Consider the following 27658-nt stretch of genomic DNA (forward strand, 5'->3'; position numbering starts at 1 on the left):
ATTCATCAACGAATGAAGGTTCAGTACTGTGATGCATGTTTGTCACTGCAGTAAGTCTACGATTGGATTAGGAAGTTCGCAAATGGTGTGACTTCAGTTAAAGATGTTCCTCGTCCAGGTCAGGCACAACGGGTTGAGACTCCACAGAACATTGCAGCAGTTGAAGCCATAGTGAAAGAAAACCGCCGAGCGACACTGAACGAGACTGCACCATGTTTACAGATTATACATGGGTCAGCACACCACATTGTGCATGATGTGCTCCAGTTTCACAAAGTGTCTGCAAGATGGGTGCCACGGCAGCTGACTCCTGAAATGAGACAACGACGTGTTGATGCTTGTAAAGAAGTTCTTCGCAGCTTTGAACGAGAAGGTGATGGGTTCCTTGCAAGAATCGTTACTGCGGACGAAACCTGGGTTCACTTCCACCAACCGGAAACGAAGAGAGCGAGCAAGGAATGGCGCCATTCCTCATCACCAAAACCAAAGAAATTTCGAACAGAACCATCAGCAGGGAAAGTTAAGCTGGGACAAAAAAGGCGTCATTTTGGAGCATTACATGCCTAGAGGGATCACTGTCACCAGTGCATCAAACACAGATCTCCCAAAAAATCATCTGCGGCCTGCAATCAAATCAAAGCGGTGTGGGTTGCTGTCAGCAGGTGTCCTTTTGCAACATGGCAATGCAAGGCCCCACATTACCCGTGTAACAGTTGCAAAAATCACAGACCTGCATTGTGATTGTCTTCCTCATCCACCATACTCACCAGACCTTGTTCCCAGTAATTTCCATGTGTTTGGACCACTCAAAGACGTGATGGGAGGAAAGAAGTTCCGTTCTGATGAAGGGGCACGCCACGCGGTGCATGAGTGGTTGCGCGGACTACCAAAAGAATTTTTTCTAAAAGTTTTTATGCACTTTGTAAGCGCTGGAGGATTTTCATTGAGCGTGGCAGAGATTATGTTGAAAATTGATACAGCTTTGTACCACTTCTGCGCAATAAATAATGTTTAAAAAATATTTATGGTTTTCGTTTGACTCACCCTCACCGGCCGGAAGGGCCGAGCGGTTCTAGGCGGTCTGGAGCAGTGCGACCGCTACTATCGCAGGTTCGAATCCTGCCTCGGGCATGGATGTGTGTGATGTCCTTAGGTTAGTTAGGTTTAAGTAGTTCTATGTTCTAGGGGACAGTTGACCACAGCAGTTAAGTCCCATAGTGCTCAGAGACATTTGACTCACCCTCGTATAGTGATACACCCCGTTTCAAAACACTGTAAAAAAAGGAACCGCTGCTCAGAATGACGTCAATACAGGTCTTATGTGGTTTTTATGGGAATGTTATACATTCTTCCTGAAAAATAATGTCAAGTTCAGGTAACGACGATGGAGATGGATAGCGATTATTCACCCTTCTCTCCACAGTGAACCACAAAGGCTAAACGATATTGAGAACTGGTGACTGCGGTCGCAGGAGAGATGCGACAGTTCATCCTCGTACTCACGAAACCTGTCGTCCATGATGCGTGCACTGAAGAAAATCTCTGTCATCTTCGAACACATCATTAACCATTGAGGAGCAAACACTAAACCATGTGAAGGATCCGATGCGCCAAATAATCACACAATACTTGGCAGTAATACGAAATTCGATCTTGCAGAGTACCCATAGGGCACATGGAATGCCACGATATGGCAGTTCAAATCATCACCGAATGCTCGTCATGTTTCACTTTTGGGACGTAAACTTGGCCAGAAGTAGGAAACAGTGTGAAGCAAGACTCTTGAGACCAAACGATATTCTTCCATTGCTCTACAGGTTTTATAGCTTCGCCACCACGTTTGCCGCTAGTGGCATTTGCATCACTGATGGAGCTCCAGCACGCTCTGAAATTTCCTTCTTAGGGGATTCTCTCTCCGTTGTTTTGGTGCTAACAGACTTCGCGAGTGCGACATTCAGATCTGTAATGAGTTTTGCAGTTCTTGTTCTCTTGTTTTCCGTGACAGACCTCTTCAGTCACCTGTCTCGATCATTCAAAACACTTTTGTCCGCGATGTGTCTTAACGGATGATATTTTTCCGCTTTACCTGAATGTGGTATCAATCTTCGATTCAGTACCTCTTGAAATAGCAAACACTTCGACTAACTCGGTCACGGAAGCACCGACCATACGAGCACCAACAATACGCCCACATTCCAGTTCACGAAGCTGCGACACAGCGCATTCACAACTACACAGAACTCTGTTCTGAACACGATTTTCAGTTGCAACATATTGAGGACATTGCACAGGTACCATTCACGATCAAACTGCAGGCTTGGTTAGCATCTGCATTTATGTTCATGCGTGTATTTCTGTGCAACCCCTGTGTAATTGTTAGGAAGTCTTTTTGAAAGTATTTGTCCGTAGTATAGCCTTGTATGAAAGCGAAATGTGAGCTATAAGCGGTAAGGAGACGAGGAGAACAGAAGTTTTTGAAATGCAGTGATATAGAAGGCTTCTTTAAATTAGAAGGGTAGATCGAATAACTATTCAGGAGATACTGAATCCAGTTTCAAAAAAGGTAGTTTACGGCAGAGCTTGACTAAAGGAAGGTATTGGTTGATATGACCCATCATGAGGCATCAAGGAATTGTAAATTTGATAACTGAAGGAAGTTTTGAGGGTAAAAACTTTAGAGAGAGATTGTTGTAACTTTTTCGCGAATGAACGTGACTAATGTCAATGCTGTAGACAGACAATTACCTACGAGGTGCTGCTGATATATCTATACCAATAGGTGCGCAACCACCAACAAACTGTAGCAGGCACTCATGCACATAAATATTACAATTACTGAAATAAGATGTTACTTATAATCCGTCTTGATCGCAAAAATGTTTATTCACATGACTAGTTTCGGTTCCTCTAGAACCATCTTCACATCTGAAACGATAATAATTCTAATTTACTATTTCACTAATGTAAACCTCTTTCATCCTATCCGATCAACATCAAATGTACCAGAACGTACCTGCAATTTCGGTTACAAGAGTAACCCGTCCACACACAGCAACCGTCACATGCTGCGTCAAATAAAATTACACTCCTGGAAATGGAAAAAAGAACACATTGACACCGGTGTGTCAGACCCACCATACTTGCTCCGGACACTGCGAGAGGGCTGTACAAGCAATGATCACACGCACGGCACAGCGGACACACCAGGAACCGCGGTGTTGGCCGTCGAATGGCGCTAGCTGCGCAGCATTTGTGCACCGCCGCCGTCAGTGTCAGCCACTTTGCCGTGGCTTACGGAGCTCCATCGCAGTCTTTAACACTGGTAGCATGCCGCGACAGCGTGGACGTGAACCGTATGTGCAGTTGACGGACTTTGAGCGAGGGCGTATAGTGGGCATGCGGTAGGCCGGGTGGACGTACCGCCGAATTGCTCAACACGTGGGGCGTGAGGTCTCCACAGTACATCGATGTTGACGCCAGTGGTCGGCGGAAGGTGCACGTGCCCGTCGACCTGGGACCGGACCGCAGCGACGCACGGATGCACGCCAAGACCGTAGGATCCTACGCAGTGCCGTAGGGGACCGCACCGCCACTTCCCAGCAAATTAGGGACACTGTTGCTCCTGGGGTATCGGCGAGGACCATTCGCAACCGTCTCCATGAAGCTGGGCTACGGTCCCGCACACCGTTACGCCGTCTTCCGCTCACGCCCCAACATCGTGCAGCCCGCCTCCAGTGGTGTCGCGACAGGCGTGAATGGAGGGACGAATGGAGACGTGTCGTCTTCAGCGATGAGAGTCGCTTCTGCCTTGGTGCCAATGATGGTCGTATGCGTGTTTGGCGCCGTGCAGGTGAGCGCCACAATCAGGACTGCATACGACCGAGGCACACAGGGCCAACACCCGGCATCATGGTGTGGGGAGCGATCTCCTACACTGGCCGTACACCACTGGTGATCGTCGAGGGGACACTGAATAGTGCACGGTACATCCAAACCGTCATCGAACCCATCGTTCTACCATTCCTAGACCGGCAAGAGAACTTGCTGTTCCAACAGGACAATGCACGTCCGCATGTATCCCGTGCCACCCAACGTGCTCTAGAAGGTGTAAGTCAACTACCCTGGCCGGCAAGATCTCCGGATCTGTCCCCCATTGAGCATGTTTGGGACTGGATGAAGCGTCGTCTCACGCGGTCTGCACGTCCAGCACGAACGCTGGTCCAACTGAGGCGCCAGGTGGAAATGGCATGGCAAGCCGTTCCACAGGACTACATCCAGCATCTCTACGATCGTAAACATGGGAGAATAGCAGCCTGCATTGCTGCGAAAGGTGGATATACACTGTACTAGTGCCGACATTGTGCATGCTCTGTTGCCTGTGTCCATGTGCCTGTGGTTCTGTCAGTGTGATCATGTGATGTATCTGACCCCAGGAGTGTGTCAATAAAGTTTCCCCTTCCTGGGACAATGAATTCACGGTGTTCTTATTTCAATTTCCAGGAGTGTAGTTGGGAGAATGCACGTCATTTATATTAATTATAAAACTATTACCGACAGGTGCCTTCTGAAACATTTGTTACATTACATATGCACATACTGTATTAAGTAGATTTTTATAATTTACTTTTATCTATAAAAATACTTTATTAAAATCTATAGACGTCAAGGTTAAAATCTGTACTTGTCATTGTGTATTTTAATTTTGACAAGTACAGATTGTAACCTTGACGTCCATTGATTTTAATTAAGTATTTTTAGAGATAAAAGTAAAGTACAAAAATCTACTTAATACAGTATGTGTATATGTAATGTAACAAATGTATCAGACGCCACCTTTTGGTAATAGTTTTATAATTAGTATAAATGACGTGCATTCTGCCAACCAATTTTATGTGACGCAGCATGTGAAGGTTGCTGTGAGTAGAAGGGTCATTCTTGTAACCGAAATTGTAGGTACGTTCTGGTACAGTTGATGTTAATCAAATAGGATGAAAGAGGTTTGCATTTGTGAAATAGGAAATTAGTATCATTATCGTTTCAGATGTGAAGGTGGTTCTAGAGGAACCGAAACCGGTCATGCGAATAAACATTTTTGCAATCAAGACGGATTATAAGCAACATTGTATAACCAATGATTGCGGTATCCCATCAGAGATTATGTCTGTTTTTGCAAAATACTAAAATAAGTACGATTGTCTGTATCCAAAACACAGATTTATTCAGTAACACAAAAACTCAACTCTCATGTGGTCGTTGTACGACGTAGCCTGCGCCATTGCTTCATTCAGACACAAAGTGTGAATTGTTCACTACAACTGTGTTCTTCTCGGTGTAGACGGCGATTCGTAGCGATTTCTTGCCATGTCGTTGGGCAGCTTATTTTCCGTCAGATTCGTCATAGGTGTGCATAATGATTTCTGCTGCGAAGTGGTCGATGCTAGTTGGCATTAGAGTTGCTATAAAAATGCTCATCTGGATGCAGCTGGAACTCCAGGTTAAGACGCGGAACGCGGTTTATATCCTAAACTGTGCGCTATTTGCTCCAGGTTATAGCCAACCGGAACATAGTTCCTGTTATCGTGGCGACCATTGTTGTAGGCCGCTCGAATTGGTAGTGGTCTCGCTCCAGCTGGCGACTAGCCTAATCGGTGCAGTGTGCGTTGCCAGAGGTAACGCTAGCTTGCAGTGAAGTCGACCACGTGCCTTGCGGTCGCAATGAAAAGCACGGCCTGATTACAGTAAGCAGCTCGTATGGACGTAGGTTGTGGCAGTTACGCAGAGATGATGAGACTGGCACAGGATAGACTAGGGTGGAGAGCTGTGTCGAACCCGTGTAGACAACAACAACAATCACACTCCACACCCACCAGTTTATAAAAGTCCATCACAAATTACATCGTGACACAACCAATAAGCTGAAACACATTCGAAAACAATTAAGCTACAGTAACATACCGGACAAACGTTAAAAGGTATTTATCACAGCAGTGTTAACAGAAGAAGTTAACGTATAATTACAATAAAAGAATACAAACATCGGCAAACCCATTTAAATATAATGTTAAGGTTCAGTGTAAGTAACATACTAAGGAGAAATCACCATTAGTTACAGCGACAAGCAGAACCACAATATGATGAACGTACTGCACACGACGAACAGCGCCGGCCGAAGTGGCCGTTCGGTTAAAGGCGCTGCAGTCTGGAACCGCAAGACCGCTACGGTCGCAGGTTCGAATCCTGCCTCGGGCATGGGTGTTTGTGATGTCCTTAGGTTAGTTAGGTTTAACTAGTTCTAAGTTCTAGGGGACTAATGACCTCAGCAGTTGAGTCCCATAGAGCTCAGAGCCATTTGAACCATTTGAACGACGAACAGCTACCTGAACGTGAATGTGTACTGTTAAGGTATATACTCTTCCACGAGTGTAGTGATCATAATCCCGAACATTATACATGAGGGTAATTTTTTGCAACATCCGATCGGTCGAGAAATTAAAACCAAAGTGAAAATCCGGTGAAGCCTTGCGCAGATGTGTTGCGCAGTGTCTCTACTATGGCTATCTAACGCGCCACGTGGCACCTTTCAGCTCTGAGTACACAGTGCGCTAGTAAATATGTCTAGAAAATTGTGTCTCCTTCCAAGTGTGAAGTGCCTGCTGTGAAGGATCGCGTTATTTCATCCAGTTCACGTAACGTAACTGTCTTAAGTTTCCTTCTTCATGATAATTCTCCACCACACATTGCAGCGACAACGAAGATGAAGCTGCTACGTTTTCTACGGGAAGTATTTAATCACCGACCATACAGTCCGGACTTCGCTCCCTCTGATTTTCATCTCTCCGCTCACATGAACCGCTGCCCATTAGTATTTTCGCAGTGCAGCGTAGGGACATTGCGAAAATCACAGGCGGCTGTCTTCTGCAGCGAGAATCTGGGAAGTTTGTAGCCTATCATTATACAACAAATGTGTAAATCGGGGCGGCGACTATGTAGAGAAGTAGTTGGAAGGCGTAGTTAAATGTTGCAAATAAAACATTATTGATTATAACTGTGAATTTCCATTGAGAGACCGATCGGCGGTTGAATAAAAAGTAGCCGGCGTATTGTCATTCAACTCTTACCTATTGTTCGACGGAAAAAATGAACTCACTGAAACTAAAACCTGTATTTGCTCAATGCTGAAATAGTTTCACACGATAATTTTTTGAAAGGGAAGACCGACAAAAAGTCAACTTAAATCTGGTGGTATTTAACCTGTACACAACTTATCAGTATAGAAGCTTCGCACCAGTCACCGGATCACATACCTCCCCTCAGACCATGTTAGCTCTTACGAATGCTGCCAGGTGCCTCGATTAACGCGAGGTGCTCCAGTTTATAGGGGCGTCATAAGATGTTCCGAGAACCCATTCGCGAACCTTCCGCTGTGGGGCTTTGTAGACCAAGAGACACAAAATGTTGGCGTCATTAATTGGAGTCTAATAAAGGACTAGTAAGGCTTTTCCTACTACTCACTAAGAGTATTGGCTGGTTTTACTAGAATGACAGCGAGAGAAACAGTACAATAAACTCAATTTCGATGTGGCAACAGCAAGCTAAGATCGCTATTGTTCTGTCTCCTTGCTTAAATCAAATGAAATCAAGCCTAACGTGGTATGTCAAATGTTCCAACTTCTGTTGACTGCTAACAATGGGAAAAACAGGATGACTACATGGTAACGTTACTTACATTCAGGGACAAAGGAGAAGGGTAAGTGATCAGTTTAGGTAAGGGACCATAGTTCGGAAACGACCGAGGCAAAAGTTACAAGCGAAAATCGTTTTGACGTCTCTGACGGCGGACTCCTGCTAATGAAAACTCTTTGCCTTCAATATTTTGGAAGGAGGTAGTATGGAGCGAAACAAAAAAAAAATTTCTACTGAACATTTTTCTTGTTTTGCCTCATACTGCCTCCTCTCAAAATGTGGAAAGCAAACAGCTTTCAATAGAAGAGATCCACTTCAGAGACGAATTTCGCTTATAATTTTCGTCTCGGTCGTTTTCTGACCAGGATCCCTTACCACAAATGTGTACATTTACCCTTAATCATCCCTGAAACTTTGTAACATCATCACGGGATCAGCCTGTACAATGTGTATATTCTTAAAACACGTTCGAGTACGTGAAAGTTCCGACATGAGTTTCTACACGCGTTGATGAAGTTAATCAAGGAAGAGGGAATACTATGAGCCAGGTGGTCGTGATCAACCGATTAACTAAAGAGACGCATTAGCTGATTCCTTAGCTGCTCGTTTCGAATGCACTCTGGCACATGGCTTACAGTGATGTACACTATCACCACTCCGTTATTTCTTTCTTCCCCTTTCTCATCCATTGACTGACGTCGATTTCTCTTCTCGCGCCAGTTGATGCCTTGTTAACGTTTCAGGAACTGTTCATTACTGTCCAGAAATTGTTGCTTTTGATAACCAGAACACCACTTTCGACAACAGTTGTACATGTGTACCAACTTTATTTATTTTTGTCTTTTGCGTCCATGCTTTAGATCCTTATCCTGTCAACTTTTGAACCACCTATTCCTAAGTTCCGATCGTCTGCGTGTTGGATCTGTCAATACTATTCAGTAAGCTCTGTGACTGCTGGACAAATTCCTCTTGCACAAAAGATTCGCTGAATGAGATCTCGTACCCACTTCGAATGGACCCAAAAGTAATGAGGTCATTGTTTTGCCTGGAGAGTAATCGCCGATATCTGTTCATTAAGTGCGTTCCTGGGACAAGTCAGAGTATTGTGCTAAAGGGAACGACACAGCAGTGTCAGTGTTCGCGTTTTGGCAGCGTCATGTTAGGACCACCAGTGCCACTGCACGTATTTCCTATGAGTACTGTGCCAGCTGCCGTTTATGCTGCATTTCCGCTGGTGGATACGTATGTGGTTCCATGTGATGAGTGATATGTCCACCCCCATATGTCCACCCCCCCCCCCCCCCCCTGGGATGGCCTGGTGGACAGTCATATCCAAAAAACGGTTCAAATGGCTCTGAGTAGTATGGGCCTTACCATCTGAGGTCATCAGTCCCTTGCCTTGGAACTACTTAAACCTAACTAACTTAAGGACATCACACATATCCATGCCCGAGGCAGGATTCGGACCTGCGACCGTAGCAGCAGCGCGGTTTCGGACTCAAGCGCCTGGAACGGCTCGGACACAGCGGCCGGGATATGCAGTACAGAGTATTTACCGATCGCGGTGGTGCAATAGTTAGCACACTGGACTCGCATTCCGGAAAGCGGCGTTTCAAATCTGCTTGCGACAATCGAGACTTAGGTTTTCAGTGATTCCCCCAAATCGCTAGAGCAAACGCTTTCAAAGGTAACAGACTATTTCCATCCCCATCCTTGACACAATCTGAGCATGCCCTCGTTGTCGACGAAACATTAAACATTAATCTTCCCTTTTCCTCATAGTGAACGTAGATCCGATTGCAGACAAATGGATCCACTGGTTTGAATAATTACAGCGTCATCACCACCTTCACGGTCCTTTTCTCTCTACCAGAGAGCGCTTATCCACCACTACAAGGGGTTAATTTATATCTTGTAACCTCCCCACCGAAATTTGTAAGACTTAATAAATAATAAATGGGAGCCAGAGCCAAGTGTAACCTCCCTAGCAATTAAATTTAATGACAATAAAAATGAGAATCGCAATCTGACTCAAGGTGTAAGCTCTCACGAAAATAATGAAAAACAATTCAATGCTAATGAGACTTCAGTGACAATGTAAACTTAATTAAACCGAAATATCGGTCTTTAGCCCTGTGCAAAAAATCATAATTAATTTCTTACCTCATTCGAAACTGCATGTCAAAGTTCTGCTCTTATTGTTGGCCACGGCTTGGAGGAAATGCATTGCAAGTATTATTTTTTTTTATTTTTGAAATTTAACTGAAACTTTTCTTTAAAGGAAATGGAACGAGATCGTTCGTTCAATTAAATGGTTCTTTTATTAAAATTTGCTTTGAAATCAAAATTATTATTGGGGCACTTGTTGAAAATTAATTACAATGAATAAACTTTACATTATCTGATGTGCGTAATGCAGCTTGGTTACCTTAATTAACAATATACCTCATTCAGCATCTTGACCAGAGAGACCCATGTCGATGCCTGCGACTGCGTCCCGCTCGCGACCGTACTCGACTACTAGTGCTAACAGACTGCCATTCGCAACTGAACTGCGCTACTGCTACCGACAGAGTGCAACAGACAACTGCACTGGGCTGCTACTACCGACAGACTACATCACAGACTGCACTGGCCTACTGCTACCGACAGACTACATCACAGACTGCACTGGCCTACTGCTAACGACAGACTACTGCTCGCAACTCTCGCGCGGTCAAGCGCAGACTAGCCACGATAAATAGCTCTCTGGTCAGAGACTCTGCAATGCCTCGCCATCGCCGCCACACAACATACGTGTTTCATAACCCTCCACTGGGGGGGGGGGGCAAAAATTTGGCAGCGATGGTGAGTCATTTGGACTTGCCAAGCGCGGCAAAATTTTTTCTTTAATTAATCAGCTTCTACAATTTACAGAATATTTAGATGTAGTACATGAATTAAATGTTGTGTACATGCACCGAGTACAAAACATTTCAGACAAAGACAAGATATGAGTACAAAACATATTCGCAGATCAGGAAAATGTATATACAAATTATTTGATGGATAATAACGTGCACACGCACTGAAAAAATTCTTTAGCATTTTCAGAACAAATAAATAGAATGGCAAAAAAAAAAAAATCATGTTGACAAGTGATATGAGTGCTCATGCACTGCAGTTCAGAACATATTAGCAAATGACGAAATGTATATACAATGAGTAACAAATGACATAAGTGCATATGCACTGAAGTATTGAACATACAGAATGAGTACAAATCATATTGAAAAATGAGAAAAGTGCACAAGCACTGAAGTTCAGTAGAAAACATATTAACACATAATGTAAGTGCACTGAAAAACTTTTGAACATTTTCATAACAAATAAACGCAAAGGTAAAAAATCATTTTGACAACTGACATAAGTGTACATGAAGTGAAGTTGAGAATACATCAGCAAATCACAAAACGTATTAATAAACGGCAAAAATACACACGTACTGTATATGACTTTTTCATTTTACAAGAATTAGGGAAGGAATAGGAAGGATTGCATCATGGTTGTAGCACTTAGGTTGCACGAAGCTGCACTAAAAGTCCATATCTTTCCACAGAAGTACAACACCAAGTGAGACAATTTGCAGTTCTTTTCCCAGAAGTATTTATCAGTGTATCCAAGACACTGAAATGTCGTAGTAATATTTCCTGTTATCATTTTGGCAGTACATCAGGTACACCAAACAGTGGGACCATAATAACGTCTTCATCGCTCACGTTGGTGGACAGCATGTCGTGTCAATACCATGCTCTTACAAGGCACACCAACGTAGAATTAGTGCAAAAACCAAATATAGTGCTCCATGATCATGAGGATGGACAGGACAAATGGATATTGCAGTAATTCAGGGTAGTTAGCTCATAAGGTGAAGGACATTAAGTCACATAATAGGCTTCATTGAGAATTACAGTAGTAGTTTGCGGCATTCATAGCCCAGTTATTGAACATTTCTGTACCAAGTATGTAGTATTACAGAATAATGTTCATAAAATTAAATTATTGGCATCATGGGTAATCGTATTACAATAAACAGTGGCAGTCCTTGGCCAGTTACAAAGCATATTTAGTATGACAGAATAATGTTCATCAGAAGTCTTCATTGAAAAGGAGAGTCAATTATTGGCCTAGCATTAACATAATACATTGAGTGATACAAATTATTGGCACTCATTGGCCATTTACCAAAACATGAAAAGTCATAATTGAAAACAGGAGCTAATTAATGGCATAATTAATAACATAATTCATTTAGTGACATTAATTATTGGCACTCAGTGGCCAGAAAGTATTGAATAGTATAAAACATTGTTCATCATTCAGTATTATTCAGATCATTAAGAAGTCATTATTAAAAATCAGTTAATTACAATCATAGCATTAATAATCATGGGCATTATAAGTAGTCTCATTACAATAAACAGTGGCAGTTATTAGCCAGGTACAAAGCATTATTATATTTTTTTTTGTATCATTAAGAAGTCATTACTGAAGTGACATACTATTCAAAGCTGATCAGTATTATTCAGAATTCTCCTAAACTAGTAACATTATTTGGGACTGGTAATACATTTTTTTTTGTTTCTGTGCTAGATAGTTAGCAATGCATTGCTTTGGGTAATTATAAGGGAAAGCAAGAAGAGAAAAAAGAAAAAAAAATGCTTCTAGGTTGTTCCTGTAAATGAAAAATGTGTAACGTCATTCGTCATGAGTCAGCTGTAGCAAGGTTGTGACACAAGGCAGTATATGTGATCAAATTTGTAAATTATAGACACAAATGGGTAAAAAATAAAATTGCAAGTACTAGAACAGGTATAATAAGTAACAAGTTTAGTAAGTATCATGAAAAGCTTCTCCTGAAAAAAAATACAAAATGGATTATTGAGCTGAAAGAAGAAACGCATACTATGCTGAAAAGTAGTGAACTTCGAATTAACAGGTAGTGAAATGTGTATAATAAATGTGTTCCATAGCTGTCCTTTCCAAAACCTCCAGTCATTATACTATGCAATATAACACCTGCTGTCAAAACGAACTGCAACAAATACTTAAATAACTACATAGCATAAACATAACTTCAACATTATCCTCATCTGCAAAGAAAACTTCATTATCCATATCATCATAACTCCATTATCACCATCACCTGCAAAGAAAAACTTCATTATTCATAGCAGCATATTCTTCATCATTACTCTTCATCAGTATTCATTATCATCTGCAAAAAAATCACTTCATTACTCATTATACAACTATTCCTTATTTCTAGCATATTTCATCACTAAAACTAAGGTGTGTAGTTCTGTCTGAGAGCCTGCATCAATCACCCTGTATTCTGAAAGAAAAAATTAATTAAGACTGCTATTCTACGATGTGTGTAGTATATTCTTGTTAATGCTTGTTAATTCTGATCCATTTACTCTTCCTCATAAGGTGTTTGTATCTTCTTTTGTCTATTCCGTAGTTGAAATTCCCATTTCTGTTTAATTTATTTCCTTTACGCATCATGTCTTTCTGAAATTGATGAACAAAGATTAATGCCTTGCATTTAAATCATATACCCACTAAATAATGACTGGTTAATGGTGGCACAATTAAGCATACAGCATAACATGACAGAAAACGTAATATGTCAAAAGCATAGACAGTGTTCAAAGGCAAAAATGTACAGAGAATATCACAATGCAGCAGCAAAAAGAAAAATGTAAAACAGTCACGATGTTGAGATATCATAGGGCAAAAAATGTCAAAGTCAACTGGTGTGTGTTATACCTTAACTATTGCACAGTGCATACAAACAAAACATGAAAACAATCGTACATACTTAAGAAAGACAAAATGTGATGTTCGTTGTGTTCAGCTTGTATGTAGTGTAGTTAATAGAGGCGACAATTAAAGCCTTTAATGGAGAAAAAATGTAATGAAATTAACATGTCATTAGATAACATTGCATAATTAGTCATAAAATACGTAAGTGTCTCAGGAAAAAAATGTGCACAGTCTGATATATGACGACAAGAAAAGCGACCTGCTAACCTTACCTTGCCGGGCACTTGCCAAGAAAAAATACGATAATCATCAGTAATTAGTCATGTGAATATAATTGCATAAGTGGTCATAAAGATTAGTAAATGGCATCATAGCATGTTACATCATAAAGTGGTTTCATTCAATAAACGGTTTAATGTTTGAGATATGGTGATTGCCTTTCGATTTTCTGGTTCTCATAGTTTCGACGTGTACAACATTGGGGTGAGGGATGCTGCGAATCCGATATGGACCTGCGTATAGAAGTTCAAATTTACTGCACTTACCTTTTAATTTGCTGGATAAATAGTGTGTTCGTACTAATATCTTCTGTCCAATGTGAAAGTCTCGGCGCGTACAAACCTGTTTTTGTTGTCTTCTCCAGCGCTCTGCGGCACGTTTGATGTTGTTCAGCGCAATATCAATTATTTCGTGGTGTCTTAGTCGACGACAGGTAGGGAAGTTTACTAATTCTTTAATTTTGTTTGGTGGTTCAACGTTTTTCAATATAACAGACGGAGATAGCATAGTGGATTCATTTGGAATGGAATTAATTACATCTTGGAATGAGAATATGTGTGTGTCCCAATCAATATGTCTTTTGTGGCAATATATTCTACACAGTTTACCAATTTCTTTCATTAATCGTTCACAAGGGTTCGAAGAAGCGTGGTACTTGGATATATAGATCGGAGAAATGTTTCTAGCTCGTAACATCCGTGTCCATACAGCAGAACGAAATTGTGATCCATTATCTGAAATTACTCTCATCACATGCCCTACATGAAATAGAAAATGTTTTACAAATGCTTTCGAAACAGTTTTAGCAGTAGCTTTGCGTAACGGAGTGAAAGTAACAAATTTTGAAGTGAGTTCAACAGCGACAAAGATGTAGCAATAACCTCTATTAGTTCTCGGAATTGGACCAAAAATGTCTATTGCGGCCATATGTCTTAATTTAACAGGTACAATGGGATATAAAGGAGGAATATGTGAAGTGGTGTCTGACTTAGCTTTCTGGCAAATTTTACATGACGCTAAAACTCGTCGTATAAGTTTCTCCATGTTGGTAAAATAACAGTTCTGACTCAGTATAAGAAAACATTTTCTTGCTCCGTAATGTGCGTAACTTAAATGAGTGTACCAGATTAATTTGTTAACCAGTTCGTCAGGAATGCATAATAACCAGTTGTTGCTGTCAGGATGAGAGCGGCGAAACAGAATGTCATTGCGTACAGTGTAATGGTTTCTAATCGTAACATTACTCTTATCTTGCCAAAGGTGTTTAATTTCTTTCCACACATTGTCTTTACTTTGTTCTTGTGCTATGTCCTGTAATGACGATGAAATAAAATTTTCAAATGCAACTTGCTGAATGTACATAACGCTGAAATTTGCTTTGCAGAAGTTGGTTGCTACGTCTTGCTGATTGTTGCTGAGAGAACGCGATAGTGCGTCTGCTATAACATTTTGTGTGCCGGGAATGTGAACAATCGTAAAATTAAATTCCTGCAAATAAAGTTTCCATCTGTTTAGTCTGTCGTGAGTAAATTTAGCCGAAAGTAAAAATTGTATCGCTCTGTGATCTGTGTAAACGGTGGTATGTCTGCCATAAAGAAAATGCCGAAATCTCGTAAAAGCCCAAACAACACATAATGTTTCAAGTTCTGTAATAGAATAATTTCGCTCAGCAGGTGACAGAATGCGGCTTGCAAATGCGATGTTTTTAATTACTGTTGAACCATCTTCTTCAATTTCCTGGAAAATGTGTACGCCTAAAGCGGTGTTGGAACTGTCGGTGGCAATGGAAAAATTTCTGGTAAGGTCTGGGTGCGATAAAAGTGGTGCATTCAACAAAGCATGTTTCAGGTTCACGAATTCAGAATGTGCTTGCTTATCCCAAGACCAAATACTGTTTTTACCTGTTAATTGGCATAATCTAGGCGTGTCTAAAGCGGAGTGATGAATAAATTTACGAAAAAAGTTAATTAGGCCCAAAAAACTGCGTAATTGCTTCTTCGTTGTAGGAATAGTAATGTCACGTAGAGCTTGAAGTTTTTCCGGATCAGGCGCAATGCCTTCTGCTGAAATTACGTGTCCAAGAAATTTTATAGAAGTTTTGCCAAAGTGCGATTTACTGAGGTTAACTGTGAGTCCTTGTGCATGAAAAGTTTGCAACAGTTGTTCTAAAATCACATTGTGTTCAGACCAGTTAGCTTCTGCAATAAAAATATCGTCTACGTACGTCGTAAGTCTGTCTTTTATTTCTGTCGGAAGTATTGTGTTCAAACCGCGAATAAAAGCTGCTGAAGAAATAGTTAAGCCGAATGGTAATTTGCAAAATTGATAACAGTCGCCAAAACAAAGAAAAGCTGTGTACTTTCTGCAATTCGGATGAAGTTGAATTTGCCAAAATCCCGATTTCAAATCAAGTGTAGAATAAATAGCAGTACCGTGAAATTTCTGTAGAAGTTCCTCTAGTGTCTGTGGTCGATCTGATTCATTAATAATAATGTCACTAATGTGACGTGAATCAAGTACAAGGCGAAGTGAGCCATCTTTTTTCTTAACAATATGTAGCGGGTTTATGTACGGACTAACTGCCGGTTCTATAATTCCTTGGTCAAGCATATCCTGCAATTCTTTTTTAACTTGTTCTCTATGAATATATGGAATAGGATAATGCTTAGCTTTAAATGTGTCGTGCTGTTTGACTTGAAATTCATACATAAAGCCGGACATAGTACCAGGAATGTTGTCGAAAACTGGAGCTTGCTGTAAAAGAATTTTGCGTAGTTGCGTGCGTTCGTCGTCTGTATTTGCACTGCTTTGTTTAACCTTATCGGAAATCATCTGCATTACGTCGTAGTCAGTTTCGTCTGGAGTATTATAGTTATGCACGTACGTATCTGTGAACAATGTGGAATTACAGTCTATGTTACGTGATACAGAAATGACCTCTGTGCAATTAATTGTTTGTTCTTCCGCAGATAGTGAGTGTTGAAATTCTATAGCAAGTTGTATATTTTCATCCTTCAACATTAAATAGGAATTCTGAAAATCGATAACTGCGTCGTGTTGTACCAGAAAATTCGTACCTAAAATAACGTCTGTTGTCAATAAAGGAACCATCCAAAAATTTGAGTGAAAAGTATGACCTGCAATACAAAATGATAAATGCGTCTGTAATTTAACGTCTACTCCTTTACTCGATACTGCTCCTTTCACTTTTGTTTTGCCTAAAGGTAATGTCGGATAGGTATTCTCTTTGTTACACTCGTTAAAAGTTTCTTCATTTATTACTGACATAGGTGATCCGGAATCAATTACTGCTGAAAATTTCGATGAACCAATTTTAATTTCGATGGCAGGATGTGAAATAGTTTTCTGAAAAAATGGTCTTTCCTGCAAGAGAGTGTCTCTGATGTCGTCAAAAGTAATAACATTTTCGTGAACAACATTTTGCGTGTCAAAGTTAGTGCTTGTATTACTGGAAGATGCGGCTTGTACAGTATCTAGTCAGATTCTATCTGACGTGTTATTATTATCAGGAGGATGTTGTGGCATTTCTACTATTTGAACAGTACTATTACTTCTTCAGACGTATTACGTTCTGGATGGTACCTACTGTCGGGTTCATTCATGAGAATATGTTCTTGCGAATGATTTTGCTGTTGGTAAGACCGACTGTTATTATATGTACGCTGATAATTGTGCTCATCGTTTCTACGTCTGTCGTGATAGTCATTCCTATACGGTGCATTGCGATAGGAATTGAAATACTGTCTTCTCTGTACATAGTTGTTTCCTTGCTGCCGTGCATTACTATTTGTTGGATCTGGGACTATACGTGCACGCGGCGGAACATTAAAGCCTGGTTGACCTTGTGCATTACATTGTTGGTTACGTATGCTAACCGGTTGACTTTCATGCTGTTGCGGTGGAAAACTTCTATTGTTACCAAAATGTGGTTCCTGTTGCTGATGATTTTGACGATATTGATAATTAGAAATTGGGTCTGCTATCAAAGTTCTGGTGGTTGTCATTCCTAAAACGTCTATTACCCCTACTATTGAAATTACGTGACTGATCGTAATTACTGTAAGTTTGTTGGCCTTGGTTATTATATGAAAAGTTTTTGTTTACAAAAGAATAATCAGATTGTTGTACTTCCAAGAGCTGTAAAAGATCTCTAAATGCTGAAATGTTTTCTTTTTGCTGGCCCGTTAGAAGTGACACTCGTAATGACCGTGGTAATTTGGAAATGCATAATTGTATAAGTGCAGATTCACTGTACGGTTCACTTAGGTACTGGTTTTGTTGGACCATGTGCTCAAAAAATTGCGTCACATTGGGAAAATTTGTGTTTTCATAATTTGGTAAACTAATTAATTGATCTTTAATTCCGCGCTGTGTCGTCTTCGACCAGTACGCTGACAGAAAGGCATTCTGAAATTCTTCTACCGAGTAACATTGCCTCGCGATCGGTCTCATACGAGTTGCCGGTTCGCCTTCCAAAAAGCTGCAAATAAATTCAAGTTTGTGTGTTACGGGCCAAGTCGGTGGAAAAGCAAAGCTAAACTGTTGTATCCAATCCAGTGGGTGAATCTGTGTTCTGTCGTTTTTAAACACTTTAAACTTTCTCACTGACAGAAAATGTTTGTAATCAAAATTATCGTCTCTGTGTGATAGAACAGGTTCACGATTGTAAGAGAATCTATTGAACTGTGGTTGTTCGGAATCTAAGTCCCGTACTCTCTGTAGATTACCCAAATTATACGCGTTGCGCGAGTCTGACAGATGTTCGCAAAGTGGCGTCTGCTGTGATGTGCTATTAACTGAAATACTTTCTATCTCTGCTACCTCTTGCTGTAAACTTGACAATTTTCTATGCAAGGTGTTATTAGATGAATCGATCTCATTAATTGTCTGCTGTAGATTTTGAAATTCAGGTGTTTGATTAAGTGAAACCGGTGAAGTATCGTCTGATTTGCTGTCATTATTACTTTCAATGACGTCAAAACGACTGGCCAGTTCATCACATTTCTCAGTCAGTATTTTTACCTGATCATCGGTTTTAGTGTCAGTGGCATTAATCTGTTTTTGCAATTTACGTGTAGTTTCGTTCAGTTTTTTAACGTCAGCTTTGACGACATCGGAATCCTGTGTTAGTTCTAATAGTTCGAGTCTGTCGGTCACTGTTTGAAAATCTACTGTGTGTGTATCTGTTTTTGATTTAAGATCAGAAATTTCGTCACGTAATTCTGTGTTCGACTGTTCGATAGTATTAATTTTGTCCGACACTGTAGCAATATTGTTGTCTACATATGTTTTTGCCTTTGCAAACATTTTACGTTTGTCTTCTTGTCTCTGTGCAGTGATTGTTTCCATGACTTGACGTTTGACTTTATTTTGATCCTGAATAAATTTGCGGAAACGCGTATCACTGTTTTGTATGTGAAGACTAAGACGTTCGTTAATTTGAGAGTTCTGTTGCTCGAATTTCGCGTCTATCTTTTCATCCATTGTGCGCGAAAGTTCTGCTGTCATTGTTTTAAACTCGTCGCGTAATTGTGTAGCTTTTTCAGAGCATTGTTTAGCGACTGTACTAATTTCCGCTCTAAGTGTTTCTGTTGCGGCTGTTTGCATTTCCCTTAATTCTTGCGCAACAGACCTAATTTCTTCGCTATTTTTCTTTGAACAAGCCTCAATTTCTTCGCGTAACTGTTCCTTAGTGTCATGACACTGCGCGGCAACGGCTCTAATTTGTTCACTAAGCTGCCTGGAATTGTTGTCTAATTTTTCATTTAACTGTCTGTTCTGTTCACTAAGTTGTTTGAAATTTTCATCATTGTTGTCTAGTTTTTTATTAATTTCATTAAGTTGTTGTTTGTTCTGTTCACTAAGTTGTTGTTTGAGATTCTCACTTTGTTGTTGTAGCAATCTTGCCATAATTTGTTCAAAGCCAAAGTTAGCGTTTATACTCTCTGTGCTGTTTAGTGGTGGATCTGGAATTCTCTCGCTTACTGTAACCATTTGGTTATTCTGAGATTTACAAAAAGGTTCGCCAGTCAAATATACACTGTCAGTCCCTGTTTCGGAATTAAATAAATCCGTCGTACTTTCACTACACTGACCATTTTCATTCGAAAAATTGTCTGTATGTTACTTGAATTTTCCAAACCGGTTGTGTTAGGCTCGGCAGCGCTCATTACAATAGACCGCTCCGCGTCATCAATTGTCGTCAAATTAACAGAAGAGACAATTGAGTTCGTTTGTTCATTATTAAGGTAAAAGTCATCATTATTGGTTGGAATGCACTGATTGTCAGTGAACGCAGGATTGTCATCATTACACTGCGTGTCACAAGTCCTATCGGTAAAGTTGTTTGAGTCGGTAATTTCATTCATAATACCTCGCGATACACTATTCACAATCTTTCGCGGCATTTTTGCAATAGTCACAATTATTCACAAAACAAATAAGCACAATGCAAAAACAACACACAAATACAACAGAGCAACGAATTGCCGTTGACCTGTAGAAAGAAAGTCACAATATTAGTAAAAGCGTTGCGCCAAATCCTAATTATATCTAAGCAAGTAAGAGCAGATATCTGACTGTTTTTCAAAAGATTCTCAACGAAATACGATCCTGGACTGGGTGTCGCCAAGTGTAACCTCCCCACCGAAATTTGTAAGACTTAATAAATAATAAATGGGAGCAGAGCCAAGTGTAACCTCCCTAGCAATTAAATTTAATGACAATAAAAATGAGAATCGCAATCTGACTCAAAGTGTAAGCTCTCACGAAAATAATGAAAAACAATTCAATGCTAATGAGACTTCAGTGACAATGTAAACCCAATTAAACCGAAATATCGGTCTTTGGCCCTGTGCAAAAAATCATAATTAATTTTACCTCATTCGAAACTGCATGTCAAAGTTCTGCTCTTATTGTTGGCCACGGCTTGGAGGAAATGCATTGCAAGTATTATTTTTTTTTTATTTTTGAAATTTAACTTAAACTTTTCTTTAAAGGAAATGGAACGAGATCGTTCGTTCAATTAAATGGTTCTTTTATTAAAATTTGCTTTGAAATCAAAATTATTATTGGGGCACTTGTTGAAAATTAATTACAATGAATAAACTTTACATTATCTGATGTGCGTAATGCAGCTTGGTTACCTTAATTAACAATATACCTCATTCAGCATCTTGACCAGAGAGACCCATGTCGATGCCTGCGACTGCGTCCCGCTCGCGACCGTACTCGACTACTAGTGCTAACAGACTGCCATTCGCAACTGAACTGCGCTACTGCTACCGACAGAGTGCAACAGACAACTGCACTGGGCTGCTACTACCGACAGACTACATCACAGACTGCACTGGCCTACTGCTAACGACAGACTACCGCTCGCAACTCTCGCGCGGTCAAGCGCAGACTAGCCACGATAAATAGCTCTCTGGTCAGAGACTCTGCAATGCCTCGCCATCGCCGCCACACAACATACGTGTTTCAATCTGTTATACCAATATACCGTGTTGACTACCCTTAAACATTTTCTTCGACATATTAGCAACAAAACTCAAATTCTTCTGAAATCTAAGTGAAATCTTGCAGTGGGGTGGTTGAGAACACGATTATACTCTCCTTTGAGAAATTATATCCCTCGAGCCAATTAGAATTTGCGATATTTATTAAGCTCATTTGTAGCACTGTCGAAAACTGCATCTTTCACAAATATCGTGACATTCTTCTAACCTACGTCATGTATCATCATCTTACAGGGCACTCCAGAAATGAAGAGAGGTTCAGAAGTAAAATTAAAATACAGGGTGAAAGGCGTCAGTCATAAGATTCGCCGATAGTACTGCTATCCGTAGTGAATGTGATGAATAACTGAATAAAACCTCTAATGAGCAAACACTATGGATTAATATAATTAAATTTTCCTCGATAAATTTGAGTCTGATAATGATGGAAGCCGAAGATATGAATTAAAATTTGTGCCACGGCCGGGGCTTCACCCTGATCTTCTTCTTATTAGGCAGGTATGCTTGGTATTACTATGGAGTGAGAGTAAGCCAAAGACAAGTAATGACAAAAGTAATGAGGAGTATTAGAGGTGAGTTTACCGATGCGCTGAGGCCCGAACTTCCAAAATGGGGACCACAAAGTAGATGAAATGAAGAGATTCTACTTGTTATGGTTCTCGTCGTCAGTTGTTATGATGACAGGTGGACAATGCTAAATAGAAACATATATTGCAGATTTGGCAGTGAAGTCGGTAAGGAGCTGGCTGCATAGTCTGTATCTGCAACGACTGAAGTAATTAGTAGTCGTTGGTAAAAAATAATATATTGTACTTAACTTATGTTACAGGCTGCATACATATGCTGCATACATATAATTACAAACATATCTAGAGAGGCATTACTTATGCCATACGTTACTAAGCGCCTTGTTAGAGGTGGCTTCCTATCAGCTGAAGGCTATGCTACATTCCTAGTTGACGTCCCGAGCAAGACTGGACGAGAGCTCGCTAGATACTTGTCACAAGCCGCGGAGGGGCGCTAGCGGCGCTAGTCGCGACTCGCAGGTTCAACGATGTCTACTACGGACCGCGGTCGATATCTGCAACCCCTAACGAGGGTGGTATCGAATGTTGATACCACACTACTACCTTGGAAACAATATGACGTTTGACGGCCCTCCGAAGAGGATATAATAAGTCGGACTGCAACCGCTATTGCTTTCGGTTCCTATGGGTCGGCCCTCTTGCCCTCAGATTCGGCTGTAACGTGACACTGTAAGAGTTCACTGTCGAAGTTTTAAACTCACTATTTGAAGTCTTTGTGATACTGATTTCGGTAAGCCGGCTCCAACAGGCTCCATACTTGTGCTATAATTGTTCCTCACTAAGTCAGTGGTAAGTAGGTTCGTAAATGAGTCGAATTTGTGAAGATAGCAATGGCAATGGAGAACATGTTAGCAAATAAATGTTCCAATAAATTTTAAGCGAAGACAGCTATATAATACACACTCTAGATTTCGTTGAGCAGTTACTGACGCGCTCCAGATATTCTTTGAATCTACATGCGTATCGTATGTTAACCGGGGACCTAGAAACGACGGAGAGGCTCCGTCCCCGCCGCTGCCGCAGTGGTCCACAACCCCACGACGACTACCGCAGTGCACTTCACCTCTCCGCCGCCCCACACCGAACCCAGGGTTATTGTGCGGGACCTAGAAACGACGGAGAGGCTCCATCCCCGCCGCTGCCGCAGTGGTCCACAACCCCACGACGACTACCGCAGTCCACTTCACCTCTCCGCCGCCCCACACCGAACCCAGGGTTATTGTGCGGGACCTAGAAACGACGGAGAGGCTCCGTCCCCGCCGCTGCCGCAGTGGTCCACAACCCCACGACGACTACCGCAGTCCACTTCACCTCTCCGCCGCCCCACACCGAACCCAGGGTTATTGTGCGGTTCGGCCTCCGGTGGACACCCCCCCCCCCCCCCCCACCCCCCAGGGAACGTCTCACACCAGACGAGTGTAACCCCTATGTTTGCGTGGTAGAGTAATGGTGGTGTACGCGTACGTGGAGAACTTGTTTCCGCAGCAATCGCCGACATAGTGTAACTGGGGCGGAATAAGGGGAACCAGCCCGCATTCGCCGAGGCAGATGGAAAACCGCCTAAAAACCATCCACAGACTGGCCGGTACACCGGACCTCGCCACAAATCCGCAGGGCGGATTCGTGCCGGGGACCAGGCGCTCCTTCCCGCCTGGAAAGCCGTGCGCTAGACCGCACGGCCAACCGGGCGGGCATCTACATGTGTAGTTTTCCGGAATTGACCTGTTTCTTTACGCAACACAGGTAATGACAGATAGCTTTATCTCAGACTCCAACACCAGTCTATTGTGGCTCCAGATGTTGCGAGCTGGACTAACTCATATCGGATCGTTCAACAATGCCTGACGATTGTAAGATCTTTAAAAATAAGTCTAGTGAACGCAGGAATGGACTGTTTTGGTTACTGATTATCATACACCCTGTGTACATATTTTGCACTAGGGACGCCTCTCCCAGCTTGGCGCCCACAGCGGCTGCTTGTGTTGCTTGGGCCTCAAGCCGATGCTGCGTGGGTGATAGTCTTCAGGTGCACCGGCGGCGTCGTATCCCTGCTGTTGCCTCAGTAGCCTCGTGTCGTAACCACTAACACTGGTTACCTGCAGCTTTCGTCTTGCAAGGATGCATACTCTCGTGTCTCCTCCGCCACTTTGCACCCACGTAGAAACATTCTGATTAGAGGTTCGGCCCGTTGTTCTTTCACTTGGATACATTAGCTCGTTTGCGGTTCAGAGTATTGCAAAAAACAAAGTTACTTAATCAGCTGAATAAATCTTGACACCGTAGCTATTAATAATTAATAATACGAGGACTTTTCATAAACTGCATTCCTTTAACGTATAAAAACAGCACATTTATTAAATACAGCTTAATGCTAGAATTGTGATACATTTTTCCTCATAACTGCATCGTACATTAAAGTACTTGTCATATCGAGAACCACCTAGCTTTCATCTGCTTACCCCCATACCCCCCCCCCCCCACCCCACCCAACCCCCACCCCGACCCTAGTCCTCAGCTTGCATTTAGTTTTTAGTTTTATTCTATTTTTTTTCACGGTAAATAATAATAGCCAAACAGTTGCAGGATAAACATTTATTGAAATCCTTGATCACGGTTTCGGTATATTTAAATATACCTTCACCAGAAGCAAAAATACACTAAAATCACATCCTGCAGTGGATATGCATAAAATAACCGTGCTAAAGCGCGTCGTCGGTGTCTAGCCTAAGTACTGATAATATGCCGTGTTCACATCGACCAGCTCTTCATAACTATGCTGTACAGATAGAGGTGATATTTTAATTTTAACTACTGATGACGCGCTTTGGCACGGTTGTTTTATGCATCTCCACTGCAGGATGTGATTTTAGTGTATTTTTGCTTCTGATCAAGGTATATTTAGATATACCGAAACCGTGGTCAAGGATTTCAATAAATCTTTATCCTGCAACTGTTGGGATGTTATCATTTACCGTAAAGATTTTCAACAGTTGCTGCTTCAGCCATGTTTAAATTTTGTTTATTGTATTACTCTTGTCTTTGATATGTAGTAACGATGTATTTTAGGGCCCTATTTAATATTCTTTTTTTTTAAGTATTTTTTCCTCTGTATTTGGCGTGTCGAACACTTTCAGCACTACCTTGTGCTACTATTCACGCCATCTGATTGCTATGTTTGTTACTTCATACATAACGTCATATTTTGTTACTCAGTTGTATTCGGAAGTTTGTTATTTGTACATGACGCCATACTGTGGTGTTTATGAACCCTCCCCCCCCCCCCCTACGTCCCTTGGTTTGTTGATTTATATTATGTTTTTCCACACTTTTGTCAGTTTTATTATTTGGTAGTTATTTCAAGAAAAGCTGCATTCTTCATGACTTTTGTAACCTTTCTGCAGGTAGCCTTGACGATGAGTTTACCCGAAACACGTTAATGAAGTAGACCATCAGAAAATCGAGTGACTACAATTTTTCTCCCATCATCGGTGACTCAAATTCGTTCCAGGTTTCCTGTTGGTTTTGATTGAAGCTATTATTCCCGCATGAGCTGCGCTAAAAACGTAAACACTCCACCTTTGTATCGTTTAAGCGTGTTGCGTTGCATAAAGGGAACTTCTCAAAGATACGAGGTACGTCCACAAAGTAAGTTCCGTTTGGTTACGGTATATAAAACAAACATGTACAGACACAGGAAAAATATTCATTGTACAAAAATCTAAAACTGTTAAACTACTTTCCTACATAGCTTCTGAAATTTTGCAGACACTTGTCATAGCGTGACACAAGTTTTTGTATGCCTTCTTCATAGAATGTTACTGCCTGTGTATTCAACCATGTGGTAACATGTTCTTTCAGCTCGTCATCATCGTTGAAGTGTTGACCACCAAGGACAGATTTTAGGTGTAAGGAGAAATGAAAGTAGCAAGGAGCGAGGTCCGGGCTGCACGGAGGATGATCAAACGTGTCCCAGTGAAATTACCGTATGAGTTGTTTGGTCACATTCGCCGTGTGAGGTCGGGAATTATCGTGGAAAAAAGCAACACCTTTTGACAGTAATCCTCGGCGCTTGTTCTGTATTGCGCGGCGCAATTTCTTAATGGTCTCGTAGTAACCGTGTGCATTGATTGTTTGGCCTCGTGGTAAGAAATCAATCAGCAAAATGCCTTTTCTGTCCCAAAAAACGGTGAACATGACTTTTCAAGGCGTTAAGATTTCCTTAGGTTTAACCTTCGTTAGGGATGATGTGTGCCTCCATTCCATTGACTGCCGTTTTGTTTCGGGACTGCCGTACGATACCCAAGTTTCATCCCCCGTGACTATCCGAGAAAGAAAACAATCGTCTTCTTCATTGTAGTGTGTCAAAAACTGAAGTGCACTGCCCATCCGTTGTTTTTTGTGTTGTTCAGTAAGAATTTTTGGTACCCAACTTGAGCAAAGTTTTCGAAATTTCAGTTTTTCAGTAACAATTTCATGAATTAGTGATCGTGAGATTTGCGGAATTTCCATAGCAAGGGCACTAAGTGTGAACTTACGGTTGTGCGTAATCTTGTCTTCATTGTGTCAACCAGTTCATCAGTAACCACAGACGGGGGTCCACTTCGTTCTTCATCGTGCACTTGATCATGTTCATTGAACAGTCTGACCCATCTTCTAACCATTGAATCACTCATAGCATTTTGTCAATAAACCTCGAAGATTTGCCGATGAATTTCCTTTGATTTAAGTTTCTTTGCGTTTAGAAAACGAATCACAGATCTGATTTCACACGCGGCATCATTTTCAATTACGGCCGACATTATGGAGAAGCACTACAAAGCACAAGTCGGCAACAGCGATCTGAAAATAGCGTACATGTCTTCTCCTTGAGGCAGACCGCGGTGGCTGAGCGGTTCTAGGCGCCTCAGTCCGGAACCGGGCGACCGCTACGGTCGCAGGTTCGAATCCTGCCTCGGGCATGGATGTGTGTGATGTCCTTAGGTTAGTTAGGTTTAAGTAGTTCCAAGTTCTAGGGTACTGGTGACCTCAGATGTTGAGCCTGATAGTGCTCAGAGCCATTCTTCTCCTTCAGTCAGAATAACTGCCGCGCATTCTCGAAACTGCCATCGTAGCACTGCCGCGGATAGAAATAGAAATGGGACATACTTTGTGGACGACCCTCGTATTTAGATGTCATTACGGCACAGGCATTGCAACTAGATAACACTAACTGCATGTGGACGAAAGACAGAAAAATCTCTTAGACAGCTTAGGTTGTACTACACTACTGGCCATTAAAATTGCTACACCACGATGGTGACGTGTTACAGACACGAAATTTAACCGAAAGGAAGAAGATGCTGTGATATGCAAATGATTATCTTTTCAGAGCATTCACACAAGGTTGGCGCCGGTGGCGACACCTACAACGTGCTGACATCAGGAAAGTTTCCAACCGATTTCTCATACACAAACAGCAGTTGACCGACGTTTCCTGGTGCAACGTTGTTTTGATGTCTCATGTAAGGAGGAGAAATGCGTACCATCACGTTTCCGACTTTGATAAAGGTCGGATTGTAGCCTATCGCGATTGCGGTTTATCGTATCGCGACATTGCTACTCGCGTTGGTCGAGATCCAATGACTGTTAGCAGAATATGGAATCGGTGGGTTCAGGAAGGTAACACGGAACACCGTGCTGGATCCCAACGGCCTCGTATCACTAGCAGTCGAGATGACAGGCATCTTATCCGCATGGCTGTAACGGATAGTGCAGCTACGTCTC

At 41.6% G+C, this 27658-nt stretch overlaps 1 protein-coding gene across 1 annotated transcript in view; it reads left to right on the forward strand.

The window, feature by feature from the left end:
• Positions 1-27658, forward strand: part of LOC124545780 (cyclic nucleotide-gated cation channel alpha-3-like) — a gene marked incomplete at its 3' end in the record, with an annotated part of 672390 nt that overhangs the window by 621238 nt on the left and 23494 nt on the right. The gene's annotated exons all lie outside the window — the stretch shown is intronic.

Source organism: Schistocerca americana, chromosome 8 (genome assembly GCF_021461395.2).
Source record: "Schistocerca americana isolate TAMUIC-IGC-003095 chromosome 8, iqSchAmer2.1, whole genome shotgun sequence".
Classification (NCBI taxonomy): Eukaryota; Metazoa; Arthropoda; class Insecta; order Orthoptera; family Acrididae; genus Schistocerca; species Schistocerca americana.